This window comes from Oncorhynchus keta, unplaced genomic scaffold (genome assembly GCF_023373465.1).
Source record: "Oncorhynchus keta strain PuntledgeMale-10-30-2019 unplaced genomic scaffold, Oket_V2 Un_contig_5377_pilon_pilon, whole genome shotgun sequence".
Lineage (NCBI taxonomy): Eukaryota > Metazoa > Chordata > Actinopteri > Salmoniformes > Salmonidae > Oncorhynchus > Oncorhynchus keta.
The window spans coordinates 38,795-46,914 of NW_026288258.1; the positions used below are offsets into that span (position 1 = coordinate 38,795).

General features: G+C 48.0%; 1 long non-coding RNA gene across 3 annotated transcripts; it reads left to right on the forward strand.

The window, feature by feature from the left end:
* The first annotated feature begins 1,781 nt into the window (after nt 1-1,781).
* On the forward strand, nt 1,782-7,455 carry LOC127925248 (uncharacterized). 3 transcript variants are annotated; one of them, XR_008120194.1, is made up of 4 exons: nt 1,782-2,130; nt 4,677-4,760; nt 6,735-6,944; nt 7,354-7,455. It is a non-coding gene; the product is annotated as an uncharacterized LOC127925248 (long non-coding RNA). The 3 variants fall into 3 exon arrangements; XR_008120191.1 differs by lacking the exon at nt 7,354-7,455 and having other exon boundaries at nt 6,735-6,997; XR_008120193.1 differs by lacking the exon at nt 7,354-7,455 and having other exon boundaries at nt 1,782-2,088; nt 6,735-6,997.
* The last annotated feature ends 665 nt before the right edge of the window (nt 7,456-8,120 follow it).

Genomic DNA, 8,120 nt, shown 5'->3' on the forward strand with positions numbered 1-8,120 from the left:
CTAACTGTCCAGTGTTTCAGGTCTCTATGTAGTGGAGGAGGACTAACTGTCCAGTGTTTCAGGTCTCTATGTAGTGGAGGAGGACTAACTGTCCAGTGTTTCAGGTCTCTATGTAGTGGAGGAGGACTAACTGTCCAGTGTTTCAGGTCTCTATGTAGTGGAGGAGGACTAACTGTCCAGTGTTTCAGGTCTCTATGTAGTGGAGGAGGACTAACTGTCCAGTGTTTCAGGTCTCTATGTAGTGGAGGAGGACTAACTGTCCAGTGTTTCAGGTCTCTCTACTGTCCAGTGGAGTGGAGGACTAACTGTCCAGTGTTTCAGGTCTGGAGGAGGACTAACTGTCCAGTGTTTGGAGTGGAGGACTAACTGTCCAGTGTTTTCTCAGGACTCTCCAGTGTTTCAGGTCTCTATGTAGTGGAGGAGGACTAACTGTCCAGTGTTTCAGGTCTCTATGTAGTGGAGGAGGACTAACTGTCCAGTGTTTCAGGTCTCTATGTAGTGGAGGAGGACTAACTGTCCAGTGTTTCAGGTCTCTATGTAGTGGAGGAGGACTAACTGTCCAGTGTTTCAGGTCTCTATGTAGTGGAGGAGGACTAACTGTCCAGTGTTTCAGGTCTCTATGTAGTGGAGGAGGACTAACTGTCCAGTGTTTCAGGTCTCTATGTAGTGGAGGAGGGACTCCAACTGTCCAGTGTTTCAGGTCTCTATGTAGTGGAGGAGGACTAACTGTCCAGTGTTTCAGGTCTCTCCAGTGTTTCAGGTAGTGGAGGAGGACTAACTGTCCAGTGTTTCAGGTCTCTATGTAGTGGAGGAGGACTAACTGTCCAGTGTTTCAGGTCTCTATGTAGTGGAGGAGGACTAACTGTCCAGTGTTTCAGGTCTCTATGTAGTGGAGGAGGACTAACTGTCCAGTGTTTCAGTGGTCTCTATGTAGTGGAGGAGGACTAACTGTCCAGTGTTTCAGTGTTTCAGGTCTCTATGTAGTGGAGGAGGACTAACTGTCCAGTGTTTCAGGTCTCTATGTAGTGGAGGAGGACTAACTGTCCAGTGTTTCAGGTCTCTATGTAGTGGAGGAGGACTAACTGTCCAGTGTTTCAGGTCTCTATGTAGTGGAGGAGGACTAACTGTCCAGTGTTTCAGGTCTCTATGTAGTGGAGGAGGACTAACTGTCCAGTGTTTCAGGTCTCTATGTAGTGGAGGAGGACTAACTGTCCAGTGTTTCAGGTCTCTATGTAGTGGAGGAGGACTAACTGTCCAGTGTTTCAGGTCTCTATGTAGTGGAGGAGGACTAACTGTCCAGTGTTTCAGGTCTATGTAGTCTATGTCCAGTGTGGAGGAGGACTAACTGTCCAGTGTTTCAGGTCTCTATGTAGTGGAGGAGGACTAACTGTCCAGTGTTTCAGGTCTCTAGTGTCCAGTGTGGAGTGGGGACTAACTGTCCAGTGTTTCAGGTCTCTATGTAGTGGAGGAGGACTAACTGTCCAGTGTTTCAGGTCTCTATGTAGTGGAGGAGGACTAACTGTCCAGTGTTTCAGGTCTCTATGTCTCTATGTAGTGGAGGAGGACTAACTGTCCAGTGTTTCAGGTCTCTATGTAGTGGAGGAGGACTAACTGTCCAGTGTTTCAGGTCTCTATGTAGTGGAGGAGGACTAACTGTCCAGTGTTTCAGGTCTCTATGTAGTGGAGGAGGACTAACTGTCCAGTGTTTGTCTCTATGTAGTGGAGGACTAACTGTCCAGTGTTTCAGGTCTCTATGTAGTGGAGGACTGTCCAGTGAGGACTAACTGTCCAGTGTTTCAGGTCTCTATGTAGTGGAGGAGGACTAACTGTCCAGTGTTTCAGGTCTAGTGGAGGGGGACTAACTGTCCAGTGTTTCAGGTCTCTATGTAGTGGAGGAGGACTAACTGTCCAGTGTTTCAGGTCTCTATGTAGTGGAGGAGGACTAACTGTCCAGTGTTTCAGGTCTCTATGTAGTGGAGGAGGACTAACTGTCCAGTGTTTCAGGTCTCTATGTAGTGGAGGGGGACTAACTGTCCAGTGTTTCAGGTCTCTATGTAGTGGAGGGGGACTAACTGTCCAGTGTTTCAGGTCTCTATGTAGTGGAGGAGGACTAACTGTCCAGTGTTTCAGGTCTCTATGTAGTGGAGGAGGACTAACTGTCCAGTGTTTCAGGTCTCTATGTAGTGGAGGAGGACTAACTGTCCAGTGTTTCAGGTCTCTATGTAGTGGAGGAGGACTAACTGTCCAGTGTTTCAGGTCTCTATGTAGTGGAGGAGGACTAACTGTCCAGTGAGGTCTCTAAGTGACTAACCAGTGTTTCAGGTCTCTATGTAGTGGAGGAGGACTAACTGTCCAGTGTTTCAGGTCTCTATGTAGTGGAGGAGGACTAACTGTCCAGTGTTTCAGGTCTCTATGTAGTGGAGGAGGACTAACTGTCCAGTGTTTCAGGTCTCTATGTAGTGGAGGAGGACTAACTGTCCAGTGTTTCAGGTCTCTATGTAGTGGAGGAGGACTAACTGTCCAGTGTTTCAGGTCTCTATGTAGTGGAGGAGGACTAACTGTCCAGTGTTTCAGGTCTCTATGTAGTGGAGGAGGACTAACTGTCCAGTGTTTCAGGTCTCTATGTAGTGGAGGAGGACTAACTGTCCAGTGTTTCAGGTCTCTATGTAGTGGAGGAGGACTCCAACTGTCCAGTGTTTCAGGTCTCTATGTAGTGGAGGAGGACTAACTGTCCAGTGTTTCAGGTCTCTATGTAGTGGAGGAGGACTAACTGTCCAGTGTTTCAGGTCTCTATGTAGTGGAGGAGGACTAACTGTCCAGTGTTTCAGGTCTCTATGTAGTGGAGGAGGGTCCAGGACTAACTGTCCAGTGTTTCAGGTCTCTATGTAGTGGAGGAGGACTAACTGTCCAGTGTTTCAGGTCTCAGTGTCCAGTGTTTCAGGTCTCTATGTAGTGGAGGAGGACTAACTGTCCAGTGTTTCAGGTCTCTATGTAGTGGAGGAGGACTAACTGTCCAGTGTTTCAGGTCTCTATGGAGGAGGACTAACTGTCCAGTGTGTCTCTATGTAGTGGAGGGGACTAACTGTCCAGTGTTTCAGGTCTCTATGTAGTGGAGGAGGACTAACTGTCCAGTGTTTCAGGTCTCTATGTAGTGGAGGAGGACTAACTGTCCAGTGTTTCAGGTCTCTATGTAGTGGAGGAGGACTAACTGTCCAGTGTTTCAGGTCTCTATGTAGTGGAGGAGGACTACTGTCCAGTGTTTCAGGTCTCTATGAGTGGAGGACTAACTGTCCAGTGTTTCAGGTCTCTATGTAGTGGAGGAGGGGGACTAACTGTCCAGTGTTTCAGGTCTCTATGTAGTGGAGGAGGACTAACTGTCCAGTGTTTCAGGTCTCTATGTAGTGGAGGAGGACTAACTGTCCAGTGTTTCAGGTCTCTAACTGTCCAGTGTGGAGGAGGACTAACTGTCCAGTGTTTCAGGTCTCTATGTAGTGGAGGAGGACTAACTGTCCAGTGTTTCAGGTCTCTATGTAGTGGAGGAGGACTAACTGTCCAGTGTTTCAGGTCTCTATGTAGTGGAGGACTAACTGTCCAGTGTTTCAGGTCTCTATGTAGTGGAGGAGGACTAACTGTCCAGTGTTTCAGGTCTCTATGTCCAGTGTGGAGGAGGACTAACTGTCCAGTGTTTCAGTGTCTCTATGTAGTGGAGGAGGACTAACTGTCCAGTGTTTCAGGTCTCTATGTAGTGGAGGAGGACTAACTGTCCAGTGTTTCAGGTCTCTATGTAGTGGAGGAGGACTAACTGTCCAGTGTTTCAGGTCTCTATGTAGTGGAGGAGGACTAACTGTCCAGTGTTTCAGGTCTCTATGTAGTGGAGGAGGACTAACTGTCCAGTGTTTCAGGTCTCTATGTAGTGGAGGAGGACTAGTGGAGGAGGACTAACTGTCCAGTGTTTCAGGTCTCTATGTAGTGGAGGAGGACTAACTGTCCAGTGTTTCAGGTCTCTATGTAGTGGAGGAGGACTAACTGTCCAGTGTTTCAGGTCTCAGTGTTGTCAGTGGTCTCTATGTAGTGGAGGAGGACTAACTGTCCAGTGTTTCAGGTCTCTATGTAGTGGAGGAGGACTAACTGTCCAGTGTTTCAGGTCTCTATGTAGTGGAGGAGGACTAACTGTCCAGTGTTTCAGGTCTCTATGTAGTGGAGGAGGGTCCAGTGACTAACTGTCCAGTGTTTCAGGTCTCTATGTAGTGGAGGAGGACTAACTGTCCAGTGTTTCAGGTCTCTATGTAGTGGAGGAGGACTAACTGTCCAGTGTTTCAGGTCTCTATGTAGTGGAGGAGGACTAACTGTCCAGTGTTTCAGGTCTCTCTACTGTCCAGTGTGGTAGTGGAGGACTAACTGTCCAGTGTTTCAGGTCTCTCTATGTCCAGTGTGGAGTGGAGGACTAACTGTCCAGTGTTTCAGGTCTCTATGTAGTGGAGGAGGACTAACTGTCCAGTGTTTTCTCAGTAGTCTAACTCCAGTGTTTGTCTCTATGTAGTGGGAGGACTAACTGTCCAGTGTTTCAGGTCTCTATGTAGTGGAGTGGAGGGTCCAGGACTAACTGTCCAGTGTTTCAGGTCTATGTAGTCTATGTCCAGTGTTTGGAGTGGAGGACTAACTGTCCAGTGTTTCAGGTCTCTATGTAGTGGAGGGGGACTAACTGTCCAGTGTTTCAGGTCTCTATGTAGTGGAGGAGGACTAACTGTCCAGTGTTTCAGGTCTCTATGTAGTGGAGGAGGACTAACTGTCCAGTGTTTCAGGTCTCTATGTAGTGGAGGAGGACTAACTGTCCAGTGTTTCAGGTCTCTATGTAGTGGAGGAGGACTAACTGTCCAGTGTTTCAGGTCTCTATGTAGTGGAGGAGGACTAACTGTCCAGTGTTTCAGGTCTCTATGTAGTGGAGGAGGACTAACTGTCCAGTGTTTCAGGTCTCTATGTAGTGGAGGAGGACTAACTGTCCAGTGTTTCAGGTCTCTATGTAGTGGAGGAGGACTAACTGTCCAGTGTTTCAGGTCTCTATGTAGTGGAGGAGGACTAACTGTCCAGTGTTTCAGGTCCAGTGTTTCCAGTGTTTCAGGTCTCTATGTAGTGGAGGAGGACTAACTGTCCAGTGTTTCAGGTCTCTATGTAGTGGAGGAGGACTAACTGTCCAGTGTTTCAGGTCTCTATGTAGTGGACTAACTGTCCAGTGTTTCAGGTCTCTATGTAGTGGAGGAGGACTAACTGTCCAGTGTTTCAGGTCTCTATGTAGTGGAGGAGGACTAACTGTCCAGTGTTTCAGGTCTCTATGTAGTGGAGGAGGACTAACTGTCCAGTGTTTCAGGTCTCTATGTAGTGGAGGAGGACTAACTGTCCAGTGTTTCAGGTCTCTATGTAGTGGAGGAGGACTAACTGTCCAGTGTTTCAGGTCTCTATGTAGTGGAGGAGGACTAACTGTCCAGTGTTTCAGGTCTCTATGTAGTGGAGGAGGACTAACTGTCCAGTGTTTCAGGTCTCTATGTAGTGGAGGAGGACTAACTGTCCAGTGTTTCAGGTCTCTATGTAGTGGGAGGAGGACTAACTGTCCAGTGTTTCAGGTCTCTATGTAGTGGAGGAGGACTAACTGTCCAGTGTTTCAGGTCTCTATGTAGTGGAGGAGGACTAACTGTCCAGTGGGTCTCTATGTAGTAACTGTCCAGTGTTTCAGGTCTCTATGTAGTGGAGGAGGACTAACTGTCCAGTGTTTCAGGTCTCTATGTAGTGGAGGAGGACTAACTGTCCAGTGTTTCAGGTCTCTATGTAGTGGAGGAGGACTAACTGTCCAGTGTTTCAGGTCTCTATGTCCAGTGTTTGGAGGAGGACTAACTGTCCAGTGTTTCAGGTCTCTATGTAGTGGAGGTCCAGGACTAACTGACTCCAGTGTTTCAGGTCTCTATGTAGTGGAGGAGGACTAACTGTCCAGTGTTTCAGGTCTCTATGTAGTGGAGGAGGACTAACTGTCCAGTGTTTCAGGTCTCTATGTAGTGGAGGAGGACTAACTGTCCAGTGTTTCAGGTCTCTATGTAGTGGAGGAGGACTAACTGTCCAGTGTTTCAGGTCTCTATGTAGTGGAGGAGGACTAACTGTCCAGTGAGGTCTCTATGTAGTGGAGGAGGACTAACTGTCCAGTGTTTCAGGTCTCTATGTAGTGGAGGTGTTTCAGTGGAGGACTAACTGTCCAGTGTTTCAGGTCTCTATGTAGTGGAGGAGGACTAACTGTCCAGTGTTTCAGGTCTCTATGTAGTGGAGGAGGACTAACAGTGTCAGGTCCAGTGTTTCCAGTGTTTCAGGTCTATGTAGTGGAGGAGGACTAACTGTCCAGTGTTTCAGGTCTCTATGTAGTGGAGGTCCAGGACTAACTGTCCAGTGTTTCAGGTCTCTATGTAGTGGAGGAGGACTAACTGTCCAGTGTTTCAGGTCTCTATGTAGTGGAGGAGGACTAACTGTCCAGTGTTTCAGGTCTCTATGTAGTGGAGGAGGACTAACTGTCCAGTGTTTCAGGTCTAGTGGAGGAGGACTAACTGTCCAGTGTTTGGAGGAGGAGGACTAACTGTCCAGTGTTTCAGGTCTCTATGTAGTGGAGGAGGACTAACTGTCCAGTGTTTCAGGTCTATGTAGTGGAGGGGACTACTGTCCAGTGTTTGGAGTGGAGGACTAACTGTCCAGTGTTTCAGGTCTCTATGTAGTGGAGGGGGACTAACTGTCCAGTGTTTCAGGTCTCTATGTAGTGGAGGAGGACTAACTGTCCAGTGTTTCAGGTCTCTATGTAGTGGAGGAGGACTAACTGTCCAGTGTTTCAGGTCTCTATGTAGTGGAGGGGGACTAACTGTCCAGTGTTTCAGGTCTCTATGTAGTGGAGGAGGACTAACTGTCCAGTGTTTCAGGTCTCTATGTAGTGGAGGAGGACTAACTGTCCAGTGTTTCAGGTCTCTATGTAGTGGAGACTAACTGTCCAGTGGACTATGTAGTGGAGGAGGAACTGTCCAGTGTTTCAGGTCTCTACTGTCCAGTGTGGAGGAGGACTAACTGTCCAGTGTTTCAGGTCTCTATGTAGTGGAGGAGGACTAACTGTCCAGTGTTTCAGGTCTCTATGTAGTGGAGGAGGACTAACTGTCCAGTGTTTCAGGTCTCTATGTAGTGGAGGAGGACTAACTGTCCAGTGTTTCAGGTCTCTATGTAGTGGAGGAGGACTAACTGTCCAGTGTTTCAGGTCTCTATGTAGTGGAGGAGGACTAACTGTCCAGTGTTTCAGGTCTCTATGTAGTGGAGGGGACTAACTGTCCAGTGTTTCAGGTCTCTATGTAGTGGAGGGGGACTAACTGTCCAGTGTTTCAGGTCTCTATGTAGTGGAGGAGGACTAACTGTCCAGTGTTTCAGGTCTCTATGTAGTGGAGGAGGACTAACTGTCCAGTGTTTCAGGTGTAGTGGAGGGGGACTAACTGTCCAGTGTTTCAGGTCTCTATGTAGTGGAGGGGGACTAACTGTCCAGTGTTTTCTCAGGTCTCTCCATGTAGTGGAGGAGGACTAACTGTCCAGTGTTTCAGGTCTCTATGTAGTGGAGGAGGACTAAACTGTCCAGTGTTTCAGGTCTCTATGTAGTGGAGGAGGACTAACTGTCCAGTGTTTCAGGTCTCTATGTAGTGGAGGAGGACTAACTGTCCAGTGTTTCAGGTCTCTATGTAGTGGAGGAGGACTAACTGTCCAGTGTTTCAGGTCTCTATGTAGTGGAGGAGGACTAACTGTCCAGTGTTTCAGGTCTCTATGTAGTGGAGGAGGACTAACTGTCCAGTGTTTCAGGTCTCTATTAGTGGAGGAGGACTAACTGTCCAGTGTTTAGGTCTCAGACTAACTGTCCAAGGTCTCAGGACTAACTGTCCAGTGTTTCAGGTCTTATGTAGGGAGGAGGACTAACTGTCCACAACAGGTCGTTATTAGTGGGGAGGAGTTAACAGAACAACAAAGACTTATTGGGGAGGAGTTAACAGAACTAACTGTCCAGTGTTTATTGGGGAGGAGTTAACAGAACAACAAAGTGTTATTGGGGGAGGAGTTCCAACAGA